Source organism: Ambystoma mexicanum, chromosome 5q (genome assembly GCF_040938575.1).
Source record: "Ambystoma mexicanum isolate Mex_15411 chromosome 5q, UKY_AmexF1_1, whole genome shotgun sequence".
NCBI lineage: Eukaryota > Metazoa > Chordata > Amphibia > Caudata > Ambystomatidae > Ambystoma > Ambystoma mexicanum.
In genome coordinates this window covers 365,478,606-365,500,545 of record NC_090933.1, presented here as the reverse complement: position 1 = coordinate 365,500,545, position 21,940 = coordinate 365,478,606, and the positions used below count along the sequence as shown (strand labels likewise).

Genomic DNA, 21,940 nt, shown 5'->3' with positions numbered 1-21,940 from the left:
GGCTGTTATAAGAAACTTAGCGGTAACCCCACAAATGAAACTGTGAAAGAACTTCTAATGATTTTACAACAATGGTACGCTCAACGGCTCCTAACTGATGAGGAAAAGGTATTCTTATCTGTAATCAAACCATCTATGCCCATAATATATTTTCTCCCGAAGATTCATAGACCTTTTAATCACTTACCAACAGTAAGACCGATAATGAGTGGACAAGGTGGGGCCACTGAACCATTAGCTGATTATATCGACAGTACCATCAAAAATCTGGTAACAAAAATTCCAGCATATCTAAAAGACACCATGCATGCTCTACACATTTTGCAGGAGATTAAATGGAAATCCACTTATGCTCTTGTAACACTAGATGTGGCATCACTCTATACATCTATCCCACACGCCTTAGCTCTGGAAACAATTGATCACAGTTTTAGGACCTTTTCTGCCTCCCACTACACACATGTCCAAATGATTAAAAACCTACTGGACTTCACCTTAATACACAATCAGTTTATTTTCAATGGGGACTATTTTGCACAAACTAAAGGCATAGCAATGGGTGCGAAATATGCACCATCTTTGGCCAATTTATTTATGGCATATTTTGAGGAGAAATATATCTTTAATAAGAACCCTTTCCAATACCATATTATTACTTGGAAAAGATACATGATGATGTTTTGGCCATATGGGAAGGCACAGGAGATGAATTTGCAGGTTTCCTAAACTACCTTAACCACAATACCTTTGGGATCAAGTTCACAGGTCAAATAGATCAACATAAGATTGTGTTTTTGGATCTGAAAATCAAAATAGATGCAGGAGAAATACACACCTGCACAAACAGAAAGGACACTGCAGTCAACTCTATTCTTCATGCATTGAGCAGCCATAAACGCAGTGTTGTAAAAAACATACCCAGAAGTGAATTTCTCCGATCGAAACGAAACTGCAGTCAATTGGAAAGTTTTCAAAAAGAATGTAAGTCCATTGGCGCTAAATTTCAGGCAAGAGGGTACCCGAAAAACTTGATAAGACAAACAACTGATTCAATTCAGAAAGTGGCAAGACAAGGACTTTTAGAAACAAAACCCAAAGGGGAGGAAACTCAGTACCCTAAATTTGTGAACTTTATTACCAAATACTCACAGGACAGCAAATTGATTTATCAAATGTTGCAGAAGAATTGGCATATATTACGCTTGGACACAGATCTTCAGAACTATATTGCGGAATGTCCAAATATTATCTTTACTAAAGCAGCAACACTCAGAAATTTACTATGCCCCTCTTTCCTCAAACCTGAGCCAATTGGACAGGAACACTGGTTAACCTCAAGGACTCAACCATCTGGTTTTTATAAATGTGGGATGTGCAATTTTTGCAAATACGCACTATCACCAACGAAAGTATTCAAATGCCATGGTGGTTTGGTAATCAAGATTAAAGACTTTATTAATTGTCGATCCAAATTTGTTGTATATGGAATACAATGTTTATGTCAAAAAATGTACGTTGGCAGCACTATACGAGAAGTCCGTTTCCGTATCCGGGAACACATAACCAGCTTGAACAGTCAAGATATCAGACTCCCGTTGGCCGCCCACTGGTACAACATCATCAAATGGACAATGCCAAAGACATCAGATATGTCGGACTTCAGCAAATCCAACCACATCCAAGAGGAGGTGACAGAGTTGAAACTACGCCAACAGGAAGCAAAAATGATTTGCAAACTTCATCGTTTATCATTAGGCCTTAACAAGGACCATGATCTAAATGTGTTTCTGTAAAACTCATTCAATATGAACCGTTTAGAAACATAACATCAATATATGTATGCATAATCATTGTCTTGCCTTGGCTGTATTCGGCTGAGATTCATGTAATTAGTACGTGCAGAAAAGCACAATTTCAAGGCAATCCCTTCCTGTTAGGCACAGTTGCCTAGCAATTGCAGTCATGTGACCCCCCCACGTGACCGATAGTATAATGTAATTAGATCGGGCGGATCCTATTTCCATTTCTAATCAGGTTGAACCTAACAGGGATTTGATTATGGCTTTCAACCTACTCGCAGCTGCACACAAAAACACCAATTCTATTTTTTACATCGAAATTTCGAACTTGATTTACCATCCGGATCACGTAATGCTTCACGTGACCGGAACTAGACACCATGCAACCATGGTAACTACTAAGTCTCACTGATGCCCCATTCACTGCCCGAAGACGTCTGACAACAGTCAAAGTATTGCAGTCAAGCCGGTAAGCCTCCAAACTACGATACGTCAGGAATACCAAATTAGCTATCACATACAATCACAATGAGCGACCCGCACACGTATAACACAAACATATTTATTTTCTATCCTTATAGAATACGGCACCCATATACAATGCTGAATAATTGAATATCAATTACGATGAAAACCTGTAGTTCACAGGTACAAACTACTAAGCATGTTTCTGAAGTGTCCTAAAATAACTATGTAAAAATAAAAAACCCTCTTTACTGATACCATAGTGAGATGTATTCCACAAACCCTGAGAAAAATCTCCCCCTGTGTTTTCAGGAACAAGAACCACAGCCAAACAGCTATTATGCACTGCCAATGAGGTTTTTTTAAAAGGCGTTACTAGAAAACACATGGTCCCAGAACACCAGAGGATCACGGACTGGGTAACATACTGTTTCATATTTATTCTATAACATGAGTGATATGTTATTGCTCTCCAAGTTAATTCTTGTCCAGACACGTTTATCTATTTACATGAGCCTTAGTCGAAGCAAACCAATCACTAACGTTGTCTGCATATAGAATAAACAGATAGCAGAGATCAAACTGAGGAACAGTGCCTATTAACAAGAATCTCGAAACCAAGGGTTTAGAATTAAGTTAAATCGTATAAATGGAAATGTGATGTTTTTTATTGTATTCACAGATGACTCATGGAAAATCCATCTTTCTTTTTCTCTTTTTCTCCTTTTTGTTTCCCCTTCATCCAAATATATGTATTTTCTTGGAAATGTACCTTCCCCGCTGTGTATGTCCTCTACCCGGACTTTTTCCGCAAATTAGGATTGAATGTTTAATTTGACTATTTGATTATTTGGTAGCATTTCTTACGCCCTGAAGACGGCCTAGCAAGGTTGAAACACGTGTTGGCGTGGCGTGACCAAACTTATGTGGCGTGTCCAAATTTATTTCTTTTCAGAACAAACTTAATGTATGGATAGGCCAATTAAGAGTGACTAGGTTCTATTCATACTTTATTAATTGGATGGAAAAGTATAACCTTTTCAAGTGCTCATTTGATTTTTTGACAATACGATGTATGATAGTAATACATGTGTCTTTTTGTTAATATCAAAATACAGGAACCATACTTACAACTCACAAGGTGTGTCTCAAACTAATGGTCTCATTTTTTAAAAAAATTCTCTAATTATAGCAATTGACACCACATCATTGTGGCAAACATATGATTGAGCGCAGTCTGTGAAGCTAGCAACCTTCAAAGATTTTTGTTTAAGTACACATTACAGGTTGTATTTAATAATGGTTCTGGTTAGCCAAATAAAGGAAACACATAACAGATAACATAATAACAACAAACGGCACAGTCTTCTTCTATCAGAGCGTTCTTTGCAGCTTAAGTTCCGAAGCGGAGGAGTAAGGAGATAAAGTTTCAGGCCTCACGAGAAGTCCGAGTCGAGGCGCTGAGTGGTTTCTTGTCTTATTTTATATTGGGACGGGCAGGTTCTTCAGGGGGGTTTGTGGTCTGCGGAGAAGGGTATGTCTCGAAGGAGGGCCTTCCATGCCTCGAGGGTGTTGTTTATGTCGTCCGCACCGGTGTTAGCACCGTCTTGCCAGGCTCTGGTCTCCGCTGTGGTCCATCTGTCTAGTTCTTTGATCCAGTGTTCGTACCTCGGACCTCTTTTGACTTCCAGGCCATAGCTATAGTTCTCGTGGCCAGGATGCAGGCAATGTCCATCAGCTTGACCACGTGTTTGATCTTGCTCATTCTGGGGTGTGCTCCAAGCAGACATTCTTTCGGTTCCAAGTTGTATCTGGTGATGCCAGCACTTATGCAAGTTTGCTTTACTTTAGACCAGAGTAGCATCACCTTGTTGCAGGTCCAGAACATGTGTAGCAGGTCAGCGGCCACCCTCTTCGGGGCCATGTACGTTCTATAGAGGACGTTGAGTTGGATTTTGTCGGAATCTATTGTTCCTAGAGACCTCCTTGGGGTAAAGTAGTATTCTTTCCCACTCAGCGTCCGTCAGTGTGGCCTCCAGGTCAATCTCCCATCTTTCCTTTAGTGTTGCGCTTTTGGGGTTGGGTTTGTCCATCAATCGACCGTAGAGTTGAGTTACTGGTTTCCAGCCGTCTGAGAGGTCGTGCATCTCCTGGAGCAAAGGGTCAGAAGTGGGTTCTTCTGGCCAATCTGGCCATTTCGTTTTTGCGACCTGTCTGAGGCGATGGTACCACAGGAATTGGCCTCCTCTGAGCCCCTCCGATTCCAAGATCGATTCAAGTTCTCTGAATTTGCCGTCTTCGAACATGTCGCCCCATGCGTAGATCCCAGCTCGCTCCCAGCTTCTCACCACCCTGAGGTCTGTTATGGTTTTGCATGCGTCCACGAGGATGGGAGTGTTGGGAGAGTATGGGTGACTCAATTGGAGGGTGGAACAGGTTCTGGTCCAGATCTGTCTGCCTAATTGTACGATCATGGGGACGTCCCATGTTTGTTTCAGCGGGTTCCAAAGTGCCTCTTTGGGGAACAGGTTGGAAGGTGTTAGCCCTAGTAAATCTGATTCTGCATTCGGGTCGTCCTGGAGCCATTTTGTCACATGGCTGAGCTGTGCAGCTAGGTAGTACATGTGTAAATCTGGGAGTTGCACCCCCCCTTCTTTGTGTCGCAACGTGAGGATCGCTAGGGGTAGCTTGTGCTTGGATGGGCCCCATAGGAAGTCCCTGATTAGTGATTCCAATTTTCTGAAGAAGGGCAGGGGGATGTAGTAGCAGATATTTGTGAAGTAATACAGGAGTCTCGGAAGGATAATCATTTTCACAATTGCTGCTCTTCCCATCATAGCAAGTGGTAATTTTGACCAGAACTTCATGGAGTTGCGGAGTGCTTTTGTCGCTATCTCAGTGTTATGGTCGTGTGCAAGCTCTGGGGTATGTTTTATATTGATTCCCAGATATCGGAACATTCCTGGTCGCCATTTTATTCCCACCTCTGGCAGATCAGCTTCTCCCACCTCGTTAAGTCTGGCCAGCGGGAACGCACAAGATTTTGACCTGCTGAATTTGATCCCGGAATAGCGAGCATAGTTGTCGAGGACATCGAGCAAGACCTGCGCGTTTACGTGTGGGTCCTTTAGGTATAAGAGCACGTCATCAGCGTACAAGGAGATTATGAAGTGTCGTTTGCCTAGTTTTATACCCACATCAAAAAACTGCTTCCTACAGTAGATGGCAATCGGTTCCAGTCCAAAGATGTACAACATGGGTGACAGCGGGCATCCTTGCCTAGTACCTCGCTGTATCGCCCAGGCTTCATATATTATTCTGCCAGTTTTCACTCTGGCCATGGGTGAGTTGTACAGGACCTTGACCCATCTCACGAAGCCCTCTCCAAATCCAAACTCTGTCAGCACCTCGATCAACCATTCCCAGAATATGGAGTCGAAGGCCTTGATGGCGTCTAGTGACAGCACCGCCAGGTCCTCATCACTTTCATAGGTTTCCGCTATGACGTGTTGTAGTCTCCGGAGGTTGGCCGTGGTGTTGCGTCCCGGGACAAATCCGTTTTGGTCTTCATGTATTATAGCCCCCACCACCCTTGCGAGTCTCTTAGCCAAAATGGTGGTTAAAATCTTGCTGTCGTAATTCAGCATAGCTAACGGGCGATAAGAATCACAGCATTCGGGTGGCTTGTTTGGTTTGAGCATGGGGATTATGATGGTCTCCTTCATGGTGCAGGGGAGAATTCCATTTTCGTAAGCTTCCGTGTAGACCCCGTCTAGTATCGGGGTCTGCTGCTAGTACTCTTGACATACTTTGTTCACCCTCTAGTTCACTTCGGTTCTATGCCTTATATGTCCTCCTGCATACAACTCGTCAGAGTCTCTTCCCACCGATTGGCCACGAACTTCTCTCCTTCCAACTGCATTTATGTCTTTGTAAGCACTGTGGGCTTTTGGACCCATCATCACAAGGTGAATGCTGTGCGCTTGGCACATGCTTCACAACCTACATAGTGCTAGATGGACAAGACATTGACTATATAAAAGCGGAACCTCTTGCAGAATAGTACCTTGGGGTCTCCCGACGCGTGTGGTATTAAGAAGCAAATATAACAACTCCAATTTACCCTCCGTTTCCCCATCTCTTGGTGATGCACGTCCTCTATCATGTCAAAACCTAATCCTCTGTACACATCATACATTTTGTTCTTGGTTTGCCTTCTAAAACGTTTTAATATACTTGCATTTGGCACATATAACTTTGCATCTGGTAATATGTCTTTACTCATTTTTTTTGTGATCACATTCCCGTTTTTTGGTGTATTATCAATTCCCAGCATTGTGTTGTTGTCCCTATTCTAATATGTACACCCGCCCCTGATACACCTCTCTTGGACGTCCCCCCCTTTTATATTGTATTTCTCATTGTAATTGGTTATTTATAACACGCTTAATACCTAGAGATTTCTAAGCGCGGACCCGGGGATCGAACCTGTGTTGTTCGGCGTCGTCTTGCTTCCAAGGAGAGGGCCTTGCACCCGAGCTATCCTCCCAGCCAATTAGTGTGTCATTTTATATGCTCCAATCATATATTAATTTATTTATTGATTTGCATTTCTGAAGCGCACAAACAGCCCAGAGGCATTGTGGCACTGTTACATGGAATCGGCTTAGTTACAGGTGGGTGTACATACTTGGGTACATGATATGTTACATGGATAGCGATATGGTTACTACATAGGGTTACATAGTGTGAAGCATCTCGTGACATTGCACATTACATTTGGCATGAGTGCACATCTTGACCTGGCATGGATACTCTGTAGGCTTTGCTGGGGGGTTTAAGAAAATAGCCTTGTTTTGATAGCTTTACGAAAGGCGAGGTGTGAGGGTTCAGATCTGAGGGAGAGAGGCAGTGAGTTCCATTGCCTAGCAGCAATGAAGGGGAAACTTACACCACCCCCTCTGACACGCTTCACTTTAGGTACAAGCAGCAGGCTGGTGTAGGGTGTTCTTGTAGGTCTGGAAGAGAGGGAATTTTTTACACATTAGATATATACTATAGGAACATAGACTATAAAAATATAAATTAAAATTACACACTAAATATAGTCCTAAACAAAACATCAAAATGCAAAATATTTGTTACATGAAACGCATCACGCATATTTAGCAGAGAAAAACATAGTATTATCAGATCCCTTCTTAGCTTCACTTTGGGCATCAAGAACAGGCACATAGATATGTAAATGTACTTTGGAAGGAACGCATGGTGGCAATAGTAAGACAGACACAAGTGACCACAGTTCAAGGGTGTTTGTTGAACTCTCACAAGAGTGTGATAAACGCCTATCTAAACATAAATCTAAAGATGGGAGCAAGCTACGACCATCAAGTAATATTAATGCAGTCCTAGTGGAGTGGAGTCACAATAAAAAGGGCCTATAATAAAAAAACAAACGATTGCCAATCCTTACAGCTTAAATAGTGTGGGATAATGTTCATGAAAAATAAAGAATTGTTCCCAAAATGATAAGTCAGGATGTTCAGGCCGTTGGCCTCCCTTCCCCACGTTTTCAGCATGGGACAAGGCGGTTCACTCGAGCATAGCAGACTCTCTGGCTTCTTCGCCATGAGGACACAATTCCATTACCAACATCAGGGCCTTCTGTGCCCAAGTCTCTTAAGTTATCAAAGTCTCTTGACTCAGAAGGCCTGATTTACCAAAACAAATGAAATGTTCCTTTACAAATATTCAAGTCAGGCGAGTCACCCTTCATCCTGGATTCCCCGCAGCCGGGCTCAGATCCTTTTTATACCACAATCTTTAGTTTGAATCTCTCTCTTCTGAGTTCAAATCCTCTTCTCCAATGCTTATAGAATATCTTTTCATGGGTGACTCATGGTTCACCCCAGATCCCCCTCAGCCGGGCTCAGATCTCTTTTACACAATTAGTCTCCCTCAGCCAGACTCGGATCAATTGCAGTTCGTATTAGCTATTGAAGACTTTCAAATGTGCACAGGGTTTAGCTTGACCTGTTGCAGCACCACTTCGATTTCACAGTTCACAATTTTACACTCTCATTTGGATACCTAACAGAGACCTTCGAATGAGCACCCATGTGGTGCCGGACCACTCTGTATATGGTATCTATCATGGGTTCAAAAGTTCAGTCACTCCCTGGATATTCAATTATATTTGCATCGCTCATCACATATGCCTCACACTCTGTTCTTGTCATGGTGCATGCTGCCAGACATCAGGAGCAGACAAGTCTACCCCAGTTACTGGCACCCATGGGGACCTTTAAGGCCCCAAAAGGTTGCCTTAGGACTTCCTGGAGACGGTCCTGGCGCCTTTGGCGCCAGGCTCATATTATTCCATCTTGTGGTAAGCAGCATGGGAATACACATAGCCCAGCCTGAAGGAACCGAGCCATTCAGCCTAGCTTCGGGTGTGGCTGGAAGGACTACTTTACCTGGGACTACTTGTGCAGGGTGTGGCTGGAGGGACTACTTTACCTGGAACTACTTGTGCAGGGCTATATAAACCACACCCTACAGACAGAACACGCTTCACATTATTCTGCACTCCTGCAGTGTAACACTCACTGTGTCTGCTCAGCTCCAGTTACCTGATCTTCAGACACGCCTGCCTTGGGAACCACGAACCATCAGCACGTGTGAAGAAAGGAAAGGAACAGAGAACAAGAACAAGATCAGCGGTTGAGTCCTTGCCTGAAGCGGTCCATCCGAAAGGCCTTATCTTCAGCCGCTCTCCGGATCGTCGCATCTGCAGAAAGGAAGCACACGCATAGAGAGCCAATAGACACCAGGAGGCTTTATGCTTCCTGAATTCCATTGAAGCGGTTCACGCCATCGCCGCTCCGGAGCCACGGCGCACCTGCAGTGCAGGAAAGAAAGAACAGCAGGTTAGTCGCGCACAGGAAAAGAACCATTTATAGAACATTTCGACACTGCGCACTCGCGCTAATACTCACCTGCAGGAATTTTGTTCAGCGTCGTGGGAGACAGCAATCCTTCAGCTGAAACCCTCCTAAACCACAGTTGTAAAGAAATAAGGAACAATAGTGAGAACTTTCGCAACAAAAACATTTAAGCAAACTATACCAAGAGTCTATTGGCATAGGGACTTACCTACAGAGTCAAGTTATTCAAGACTCCGCTACAGCCCGCAGGAATCAGTGAAACAACTAGATCCAGAAGAGAGGCTGGAACATACCGTGCCCATGCATGCAGTTGCAGGATGGAGAACCCGCCATTGAAACACCTAAGGTGAGGCATAAGCAGAGAGGGGCACTAGGAGGTCACGGGAGGTGGGAGCCAAACCCGCCCCTCACGGCTGGTTAACATCTCGTTTCAACATTCTAGGCAAAAGCTCCCCTGTGAAGTAATAGTGAGAGAGAGAAGAAATGTGCAGGCATTCATCACTCAGCTTCGCGCAACACACGTGCAGACGTCCCTCGTGCAGCTTCGTGCGACGCCCCCGTGGAGACGAGGTGAGCGTGACAGTTCTTTGCAGATTTCTTCATACAATGTTGCTGCTTGCAACCTTGGTTCTAACACAGACCGGTCTGCTATCAGTCTCCCTGGCAGTACCATGGCGGCAATGCCTCCTCCCCGACACACAATGCACCTTTCTTCAGCTAGAATTCCCAGTCTTACGTTTCTTATTCTCGATGGCTCGTGAAAGTAGCGGTTTTCCTCCGAAAAGGTCATGGGCAATTTCCTCCTTCCAACCCTATCTGGTTTTGCTGTCTTTCTCCTCGTATTAAACTGCCATCTTGGAACTGCTGCTTCCTCATGTGTTTGGCCTGGCTCTTAAGGTCTCCCTCCAGGTTTGGAGCCCTCTCCTCAAGATTTATAATTCACAGAGAAGACTTCCCTCTGCCGGGCTCGAGCCCCCTCACACAATTCATGGGTTTTCAATATATAGTTTTGGACTCCCAGTCCCAGAATGCACTGTGAACATTTCATTCCCACTTCAGAGCTCGTCAAAATAGCATTCCATGATTTTGGCAGCTGCCGGAGCCAAAGGGGGATATTAAAATGAGGTCAGGGTCTCATCTCCTGCCCCTCATAGACCTAGGTTTGCCTGCCTGGCCCAGGGGAGAAGGTTTGCTTTGGGTACCGCCAGGCAACTCCTGCTGCCCCTGGTCTTGCCTTCTGGAGGGACAGTTCCCTCTCCACACTGCAGTCTCCTCTCAAGTAACAGGGCCAGGGCCAGTGTTTGGGACATCCAGGTCTCCCAGGGTCTCTGCAGTTCACTAGGTCTTACTCCTGCTTCCCGGCACCTTCCAGCATCTCCAACTCGCTTGAAGTATGCTTTCCTGCTCTGCCTTTTATGCTGCCTGGGAGAGTCAAGTAAAGTCAGTTGTGAGTAATTAAGAGGGAGGCCTGACTTAGCCTGGCCTCATTAATGGAACAGTGCACTGTAGGAAGGGGAGAGTCTATTTTCTGTGTCCGAGTATGTTCCCTGTGGGTAATATTCATCCTCCCAATCTCTCGCCTCCTCATCTCAGTGTTTGAGTGAAACAGGGGCGGGGGAGTTGGAAAGTCAGTAACTCCTGTATAGTAGGATGCGGAAGATGTCAAAAAGGGAAGGGGACACCATGTTTCATCATCGGGTACCCCTACCCTGCTCCCCGAGATTCTGTACAGTAAAAATCCCTTGGGGTTTTCACAGCTTGCATTATTAAATAATAAGGGGAAGAGAACAAGATAATATGCTCGAAATAGTGGGAATATACTGGTGCATAAAATAAAGTGTAAATTAAAACATCAATCAAAATAAACAATTAGTGAAATCGTACATGTAATTCATAGACATACGTACATTTGGTGAAACGCTCTGCTAATATATGCTCACTCTTAGGAGACACTACTCATGTACTACTGTCGAGCTCGTTAGTGGGGGTGCAGCATTTGGGGCCCTTTGGACATTAGAAAGGTGCACCCAATATCGCTGCTCCCGGACCTTCACTGAAAACGGAGTGGCATATACAACGGTAACATGCCTGTTGTGTCTCAGTTCACTCCACCTGCGTGCAAATTTCCTGATGAACATGTGATCACCTGGTGACAATTGAAAAGTTTATGATGTCGTTGAAGCAGATACAGTGCTGGTTGTTTCTTGAGCCCACCATGATTGATCCCGTCAAAATAGTAAAATAATCCTAAAATTCCTCCCCCAGAATGGACGCTGCCCATTGAGCATCACAGGCCTTCCTTACAAGTGATAGAGGTGTATGCGTTTGCTGGCCTGTTACCACATCATGTGGCGATACGTGATAATCCTTACAGGGCTGCATGCGCAAACTGAATAAAGCAATAGGGAGACAGTGCACCCAGTTTCTTTTAAGGGTAGTACACAACTTAGATAACTTGGCCTTCAGCAATCCAATGATCCTCTCTACAACCCATTGGCATGGAGGTGGTAAACTGTGCACATCTGATGTTTGATGGCCTGTAACATGGTCACTAAAGTTCATTAAAGATTCCAAAATGGCTGCCGACAGGAGAGCACCGTAACTGATGCTTTCCTGCCCCTCGACACAGATGCAAGGGGCTTTTGTGTGAAAACCCCTACCCGGTGCCAAATAAGAGACGACTGCGGGCCATATATGGCTGGTGGATTTATTAGTGACTGTGGAAGAATAGACCAAAAAATTGGGCTAGAGTCCAAGAGAACTGCGAGCGGTTACAAGGAGTGAGATGCGCTCGCTGGAAGGCCCTGCAGGTAAAGGGAGAGATCAATGTGCTGGACCCTGCGGTCCCGGTCAAGGCAGCCCACAGGAGAGAACCGAAAGTGGAAGGAGGGGCGGGGTCCCCCCAAACGGAGAGGTGAGATTACAGTGGAGTTCGGGTGGTGGGGCGGACCTGCAACCCCGATGTAAAAGAAAAGGCCCAGCAAGTGAGGAGCCAAGCGCCAGAGAGACGCACTGCGGGGCAGCAAGAGAAACCCAACATTTGCTGCAGCTGCAGAACAAAGGGAGAAGATAAACCCCATCCAGGATGCCGAAACAGAGACAACAAGTGCCCCAGGAGCAGAGGCCGCTGGAGTGCAACAGAGAAGTACTCCAAGGGCTACCGTCAAGATCAGGCGGCTGAGAGCGGTGTGCAACCTCCCAGCCCCCACCGGAAGGGACACGTTGAAAGAACAGGAGCGGAGAGGGGACCAGCAGTATCCCCGCCACGCTGAGTGAGTAAATCAGCTGGGGAGTTTGGAGTGGTGGATGCCAAGGGCATAATTGTGTAACACAGCCCCAGAGAATATGAGGTGGTAAGGACAACGCCAACAAAACCACAGGCAAATTAAGCAGTGTGGCTCCAGGGCGACCAAATACTACTGCCAGCATAACGCAAAGCGAGGAGGGAGCCAATAGAGATCACGGGGGGGGGCGTTCTCCACTGCATACTCGAGAAGAATTCAACTTCCAGCAGAAAAGGGTGCAAATGCCATAGTGACCAGCTGTGACCCGGAGGATTATTTGACACTTTAAATAAAAAATAAAAAACACAAAGCACAGTAACCTAGGGGAGAGACATTTCAAACTTTGGGATTTCAAAAAATAGTGGAAAGGAGACACAAAATTCACCAAATGGTGTGAAGAAAACCCAGGACGGTGTTATTCAAAAGAATTGGAGAAGGGACATATCTACCCCTCCTGAGGGTGAAAGAATCCTAGAAAAGCAAGAGCACAGGGGTCCCAAAGGAGAATCAGGACCTGACCAGGTGGTTACATAGGATATTCTCAAACAATTTTTTCCCGACTTTGGGGATAAAATTGCAGGAACTGTGCAGTTACAATTAGATAAGATCCGCGAAGATTTGGCGTCCACATTGTATGAAATAAAGGGAGATGTGAACAAACTAGAGGAAAGAGTGAGCGTGAATGAGACAGTGCTCCAGGAAATTGCAGACAACGCACGAAGGACCGAGGAATTGGTGGAGCAGCTAGCACAGGCGACGCACAACTTAGAGATTTAAAAAGAGGATCTGGAAAATAGATCCACGAGATCGAATGTTGGGGTAAAGGGCCTGTCCGAGTATATGCAGGACAAGGATCTCAAGGCTGTGATCTAGCAAGTATTCATAGACCTAGTAGATCTGGAAGGAGCCGCTGAATTGAAATTGGACAGAGTGCTTAGAGTTGGCCCGCTGAGGAGAGAACCAGGATCAAGACCGAGAGATATCTTGGAGGCTCTACATGACTACAGCCAAAAGTAAGGGATCTTGTTAGCAGCAAGGAAAATGAAACAGCTAACATATAATGGGACGGAGATACAACTCTTGCAAGAACTGTCCCAAATAACATTGCTTAAAAGGAAAAACAAATGAGCCCAGTGGTGAGCTTTCTTTGGGAAAAAAACACTAGATACCGTTGGACATTCCCGTTTGGGCTAGTGTTTGAGTGGTAAGGCCAGCAGTATCGAATCACATCCTGCGATGAAGGAATGCGTATACTTGGGCTAGAAGAAGAAGAGACAGGGCCCAGTTAATGGAGAAAGAAACAACAGGACAAGAAGAAGGGGTGGGAATGGGCGGCGGTGAAAGAGAGGAAAGGGGCTTTGGTTGATTTGAAGGGATTCCAGGACAGCAGACCGGAAGATCAAAAGTAGGTCTAACTGGACCTTATAATACCACAAGGAACTTATACAGTCTGGAGAAGCTTCCACAAGTTAGCCCGGGGAGGGCAATTGTTTAAGTGGAATGGGTGTCGGGAGACAGGGATGCTGGGAGTTGGGATTAATATATGGGCTTGGGTAAGCCTGCAATGGTCAAAGCTGGGTTGTGGTTAGGGCTTAATCCATGAGAGGGGGGAATCGGGAGGGACTAGAGGTCAGTATAGTCCACCCAGTGTGAAGAAGGGGTGCAGGGAAGGGGAAAGGGCAGAGGGAGGGCGAAGGGGTCCCAAAGAAGACTCCAATACGTTCAATGGAATTGGTTTGAGTTGTCAAGCTAATGGCTGAGGCCAAGTTGTTATGCATTACTTCACTGAATCTAAATTGGCTAAACTCCCCCGTTAAAAGAAAGAAAGTGGAAAGATTTCTATACAGAGAAAATACAGATATTCTTACTCTGCTGGAAACGCATGTACAAACAAGGGATAAAGATAAAATAAGAATACAGGGATATAAACAATTATTCCAATCTAATTATTGGTGTACAAAAGTGGGGGTGTTGATAGCATTGCAGAATAATCTAGATCTCAAAGTAGTGAAATGGGAGAAGGATACAGAGGGGAGATACTTATCATTGATACTGCAAGGGGAAGGGCCGTTTACACGTTAGAAACTACATATGCCCCCAACACTGGTCAAAATGGGTTCCTACAGAAGATGAACAAGTTGGAAAGGTTCACCACGAGGCAAATTATACTATCAGGGGATTTTAATGTGGCATGGGACCCAGGAATTGATGCGTATGGGCAGGATCCAGAATCAGATTAAGCCCACAAAAGAACTAAAAGAGAAAATGAATAGGATCCCTTTGATAGATGTCTGGACAGAAAAGAGGGGAGCCTCCAAGGGATACACCCTTTTCTCGCATGTCCATAGAACTTCCTCCAGGATTGATTACATATGGGCACCAAGGGCCTTGCTGGACCTGGTGTATAAGACAGAGGTAGGGGCACTAGCATTAGCTGACGACACTCCCATAACTCTTAAGGTGAGAAGAAAGGACTTATCACTGGGGCTGTGGAATTGGCGTTACCCCGCTTTCATATTCAAAGATGCTATACTTCAGGATGAAATTAAATTGGGCATAGTGGACTTCTTCCGGGATAATAAACAGCGTGACACAGGCCAGCATGTTAGGTGAGACACATTTAAAGGAACGACTAGGGGAAACATTATTGCAGTAAAGTCCTGAAGGGATAGAGAGCGCAGACTCCTAGAAAAAGAGCTAGAGGGGACATTGAAACAAGTGATGGCCAGGATGGGCATAGGAGACAGTGGTGAAGTGTGGAGGGAATATAGAAACATAAGGGGACAATTGGACATTTTACAAACAAGCAAGGCGGAAAGATCACTGTTGCATCTAAAACAGAAATATTACATAAAGCCTAATCAGTCGGACTGTTTACTGGCTAGATTACCAAGAAACGAAGAGACCACCAGAATGATTTTAAAAATCAAAATGGAAAAGGGAGGGGAGAGTTCGGAACTTCTAGATATAATCAAAGAATGTTCAGCCTTTTATACAGACTTATACAAATCTGAAAACCCCAGTGAGCAGTCCTAAATTGATTATTTGAATAATTGTGACCTACCTACAATAACAGGGCAGGAGAAAGAAGAGCTAGAGCACAAAATTACAGAGGAGAAGGTCTGTAGAGCTATAGCGGCATTACCAGCCAATAAAACGCCGGGACCAGGCAGCTACACGGCAGATTTCTACAGAACCTGTAGGGAACAGCCAATTCATCATTTGGTACAGCTGTTTAACAGCTTTAGACCGGCAGGGAGACTCACTTCTTCAATGGAAGAAGCGAAGGTGGTGCTCTTCCCGAAACCGGGGAAAGACCTATCAATCTGCGACTCAGATAGGCTGATAGCATTGATAAACAGATGCAAAAATGTATACAAAAATACTGGTGTCCCGTCTCGACCAGCTTCTTCTGAAACCATATGCAATAATCAATCATGCTTTATCTGAGGAAGGCAAACTGGAGATAATACCAAAAGGATAGCACACCTGATAGAAAAAGTAAATAAAAAGAATGTTCTGGCCCTCTTGGTAGCTCTAGACTCCCAAAAAAGCGCTTGACAGAGTGGAGTGGCAGTTCCGGTTTCACACAATGGAGAGAATGGGGTTTGGGGCCAACTTTATATCTATGATAAAAGCTAATTATCATGCCCAAGCTCTTCGTTTGTTGATTAACGGACATCTGTCAAGAACGATTTGAGTATTTATTCTAGAGGGACAAAACAAAGGTGTCCCTTTTCCCCTTTGTTGTACGCGATCCATCTGGAACCACTTTTGGCAGTAATAAGGGAATTCCCAGATATAAAAGGAATTCCCTTTGGAGTAAGGGAACATAGAGTTGCCGCATTTGTGGACAATATTTTATTAACAATGACGGACCCATTCAAATCCCTTAGAGCAATGAATAAGGAACAGAGTCTTTTTGGTGCAGTCACAGGGTTGAAAATCAACATACATAAGTCGGAGGTCTTGAATTTGACGCTTCCGGGGATGAGGAGTGGTAGCTTATGGAAACCTTCGCATATAGATGGGCGGACAAGTCCATAAAATATTTGGGGGTAAATTTAGCTAAAACTATTGAAAACTTGTATTGGGTTAATTATCCCCCTTTAATAGAGTCCATTAAGAATATGTTGCTCGGTTGTGCTCCACTGACGATATCATGGTTGGGAAGAATAAATATTCTCAAGATGGTGATTCTTCCGAAGCTCTTGTACTATTTCACGACGCTTCCAATAAGGTTACCTAAATCCTTCTTCCTATCAAATACACACGGAGGTTCATTTGGAATGACAAAAATCTGAGTGTGGCAAGAAGGGTCATGACCATGCCAAGAAACAGGGTGGGTATGGGGGAACTGGACCTTAAGACATACTATCTGGTGGCACAGACTAGAGTGATCAGGGATTGGCTAAAAGATGATAGACAAAAGATATGGATGGAAATGGACAAAAAACAGTGGCGGGAGGTCATCTAGAGGGGGTACTTTGGAAGCCAACGAGAGATAGGCCACATAATATGTATTGTAGTACAATAGGATCCTTGGTGGGAGACACAAGGGACGAATTGGTAAAAAGAGCATACCTCACCACATATCCATCACCCTTTAGTCCTATATTCTCCCCGGGGGCGACAGGGAGGGGGGTTTGCCAAATGGGAGAAGGGTGGTTGCCTCAAGATAAGGGACATGTTTTGGGGAGGAGAGATCAAATCCTTATAGCAATGCAAAGTGGATTTTGTACTGGATGAAGGGTTAAGATTTTGATACCCTCAATCTACGACATAGGTTGGTGAGTCTGGCAATAAAGGAGGCAGTGAATAGAGAGTTAACATCCTTTGAAAAGCTCCTATTGACTGACTCAGGGGACAAACATGGTGGGGACGATATATGGGTTTATTAAGCAAAACGAGGAACCGGTTCTTAGGGGCTATATGGGGAAATGGGAGGAACCATTTGGCTAGCCCATTGAGGAAGAGGGGTGGAAACAATTGTGGGCAAATATTTCAAGACTAACTAGGTTGATTCAACTACAGGAGCTATGGGTAAAATTGATGTGTCAATGGCATTTAACACCAGTGAAGCTCCATAGGTTTTCCCAGGCGGTTCCCAAGACATGTTGGCGGGGATGCGGGGCAGACGGTTCATGGAGTCACATTTGGTGGGAGTGTCCGTATACCCAACAGTTTGGGGATTTGATTTTGGGCGCCATTGAGAGATACTGGAAATCAAGGGAAGGGGAAACAAAGAACTCGCAATCTTGGGACTAGGGGGGGGATATTGGAGGAATTAGCCTTGAAAGTTCAACAAAAGGTTTACGTGATTTTAATGATGGCAGGAGCGCTGTTAATTTCTCTGAAGTGGAAGCCAAGAGAGCCACCTATGGAACACGAATGGGTAGGAAAGGTGTGGCACTTCGCAGCATTGGAGTGGGCTTCTTACTCTATACAAAGGATCAGCAGGGATTTTTGGCAGACCGGGACATTATACTGATGTTCTTGCAGAAGGAAGCCAGAGCAGCCTGGTGCCTGAGGAGGATGAGACTCTTGGGAATGGTGCAAAGCTATGCAGACTAAGCAGAGTTACTATGAATTTCTATGACAAGTTGGAGAGATTCAGTGGAAGAAAGGGACATTGCATACTTGTCGGGGCTGACAATTCAAGGCGGTGGGGGAAAAGGAGGGAATTATTGGATCATGGTGGGGACCAGGAAGGAACGGGTGGATGGGCTGCGGAGGGGGTAAGTTATGTTTTGTTAAAATACCAATAAAAACCCATTTAAAAAAAAGTTCATTACAGTAATGGGTGCCATTGTCTGACTGCAGCACAACGCAAACACCCCAGCGAGGTAATCCCTCTCTCACTAAACATTTGGCAGCACATTTAGCATCTGGATGTGCACAAGGACCTGCCTGCCTCAACCCACCAGGAGATGGGACACACCACAACAATCATATACCTGGACCCATTGCACCACTCTCTCATATCAGCGTAATCAATATAGAGCTCCCGAAACAGCCCGGTAGGGCTAGGTAGTGTACCTCGTATCGTTCTCACGGTGTGACCAGTACTGTAGGTTTGGTATGTGATGCATTATATCATTATTTTAGAAAGAACTTCCTGTAGATTGGGGACATACTAGTCCTCCTGTAAAATCTGTGCCCAACTGAGGGGGATCCGGGGTGACCCGTGAGTTACCAGAGAAAGAATATTCTCTGAACATTGCAGAAGGGGATCTGAGCCCGTAAAAGGGGGATCCAGGGTGAAACCCCCAAATTGTGTACTTATAAGAGGAAAATAACTTTGAGTATTGTTTTTGATACATCAAGCCCTCTAAATCAAGAGACTTTGATAAGTAAAGAGACTTGGGCACAGAAGGCCCTGATGCTGGTAATGGAACTGTATCCTCGTGCCGAAGAAGGCAGTGGGTATGCTTTTTTCGAGTGAACTGCCTTGTCCCGTGCTAAAAAGAGGGGAAGGGAGCACAACGGCCTGAACACCATGATACATCATTTTTGTGAACACTTTTCTTTTTCATGAACACTACCCCACACTATTTGTATTTAGAGGTAAGGATTGGCAAGAGTTTTTTTTTTTTTTTTTTTTTTTTAAGTATAGGCCCTTTTTTTTTTTTTTTTTTACGAGACTCCGCTAGGACTGCATTATTATTTGATGGTCGTAGCTTGCTCCCATCTGTGGATTTAGTATTAGACAGGCATGTATCACACCCTTGTTGAAGTTCAATAAACACCCTTGAACTGTGGTCACTTGTGTCTGCCTTACTGTTGATACCATGCCTTCCTTACACAGGCTAGAAGTGCTTCAATATGCTTTATGAGTTCCCCTGCTTTGGCCAAGTAATGGATGGGCAGCCTTTTCTGTACCAATACCTGGTGCTCACCATCCACTAGGCAGACAACCGCTGCACCCGTATGCCTCAGGCCTGTCCCCTGGTCAATAGTTGCTGAACCATCAATGAAAAGGATGTCCCCCCGCTCAAGCGGGCTATCTTTTGCTTTTGGTATATCCTCCTTCTCTCCTTCAAATGTCACACAGTCACGCCTAGCGATATCCTCCTGAGTACACAGTTCTCTCAGGAAAGTAGGAGGGTTTACTGTCTTGCAGCACACCATGTGGATATTTGGGCTGGATAAAATGACCTATGTGGATGCTCACTTTGTGGTTATCATTGATTTAGATCGTTCTAAATGGCAAATACGGCATGCTCCACGTGCAATGTTACAAACACCCCATGGTGTTCATGGAGCTTTTCTCAATTCCAAACGCAGCACCTGCAAGCGCCTGCTCACAAGGGTACTGCCCCTGCATTACTGAGTCTAGTACTCCGCTGTAATAGGCCAACGGCTTGAGGCCCATAGTGCTCTTCTGGGTGAGTACTGCGGTCATCATTTATTTAATTTATTTATAAAGCGCTGCGATGAAGGCCATAGGAATGGAAGCGCTACGACAAGGACAAACATCATAAAACAATCGGGTCAAGCCACTGAAACTGCAGTCAACATTGTGCAAGTAGAAATGTATTCAAAGAGGATAGTTTGGAGCTTACACTTAAAAGCTGGTAGGGAGGAGCAGGATCTGAGGTCAGGTGGTAAAGCATTCCACATACGAGGGGCTGCTATAGGAAAACATCCGGCTGAGACCAGAGTCACTTATTAGACCTCAGTGTATGCCTACTGGGGAGCCAGCAGAGTCGGTTGTAAAGATAAACTGTGTTTTTCCCGTAAAGACATGCATGTGTAATACATAAAGTCCTGAATGTGATTCGCTTACCAATAGGTAACCAGTGTAGGGATCTCCTTGCCACCGTAACGTGATCATTTCTTCGAAGCCCCTTGACAACTCATTGTTTTGTACCACTTGCAGGAGATTTATTTCTCCTTTGCCTATGGCCTGGAGCATATTAGAGCAGTAGTCAATACAAGCTCCTATGATGGCACGGGCTAAAGTAGGACAATTAGGCAGGTCAAGGAAGGGTCTAATGTGAGCTAGAAGCTTGATGTAGAAGGATGTACTTGAAACAAGACTACTAATATGATCTTTCATAGTGCGCTCTGGTCTAGGACCACTCCCAGAGTTTTAATCTTGGGCAAAGTCTCTAAGGTGCATTCTGCTATTTGGAATGAACCATAGGCAGCATCCAGTTTACGCAGTTTGGGTGCTCATAATCATAATCTCGGTCTTCGCATTATTCAGGCCAGCACAACATCCATGAATGTATGTAATTGTAGGTGGTATTTCTTTTTAAAAAAATATTTGCTTTTATTACTTTTTATTGTATTTCAACATCAGGACAATAGGCATTTCATAGCAGTGATGTAAAAAAGGCAATAAGTATACATACATCTTATTCAATGCACTCATGGGCTACAGAAGCACCCGATGTTGTACAAGTGTCTTTGACGTAACTATCACCCCAGTCTCCCAACGCATATTCCTTGTGCCCTCTTACGGGCATTCACAGCCCCCCTGAGCCCAAACCATTGTTGTCAGGTCTTCAGTCTTCCACTTATCAACAAATACAACAAACCTTTGCATGCTTCCCCACCCCACGCCTGAATCCGACTACGCTCGGCCCCCAGCATGATCCTCTCATTGTCTGCCACCCAAGTATTCACCTCTTGTCCCCTCACTAATCTCAGGGTGGCTTATCATCCTGTGTCATAAACATCATTTGGACTAATGTGTTCCATGCTGCCACATCCTTACTAACCTCTCTTTGCCCCATATACCACCCTATGCCACACCACTGTCTCTGCCTCCGCCCACTTCTGCAAGTCTTCAAATGTGGGCCCTCCGCTGACATCCAGGCTAACACAATCCTATGTTTGTCCAGAATGCAAATAAGGTCCTTCATCCTGGCTAGGTGCACTTCCGTTTCTCTGGAAAAGTCCCAGCAGGCATGCCTCTGGCAGCCACTCTTGCATATTAGCCCCTCCCTTTATGAACCTATTAGTTATGTCTTGCCAAAAGGACCTAATAACCAGGCACAACCAAAACATGTGTAGCATTCCCGCCATGTTGCTTGCAGATCTAGGGCATCTCTGCTCGCCTGCACCTGGAAACTGCGAAATGGCTTGTGGGATCATATACGCCCTGTGTGTAACCTGCAACTGCCCCTGCTTGAATCTGGCGTGTCTGGTTACCTTTCTCGTACATATCAGTGCTTTAGCCCACTCTCCATCTGTGAAGGGTCTCCCTAAGTCTCCCTCCCACCGGGCCTTTGCTTTGAGCTCTGGCATGCCCAGTGAATCTAGTAACATCTTATAAAGTCTAGAGATCACATGTCGTCCATCTGCCAGGTCATATATTGCATCCTACATGGTGTCGCCCTCCTCTCACTCCTTTATTCCCGGCCATCTAGCCTCAGCTGTTTTAGCGACCTGTAGTACTGGCTTCTTGGGTTATCATACCTCTCCATCAGGTCAC

General features: G+C 44.9%; 1 long non-coding RNA gene across 1 annotated transcript in view; it reads right to left on the bottom strand.

The window, feature by feature from the left end:
* Positions 1-6,908: 6,908 nt before the first annotated feature.
* Positions 6,909-21,940, bottom strand: part of LOC138497401 (uncharacterized) — a 33,245-nt gene continuing 18,213 nt past the window's right edge. The window contains exon 3 of the long non-coding RNA XR_011278574.1: positions 6,909-7,282. This is a non-coding gene — a long non-coding RNA (uncharacterized lncRNA). The remainder of the gene's footprint in view (positions 7,283-21,940) is intronic.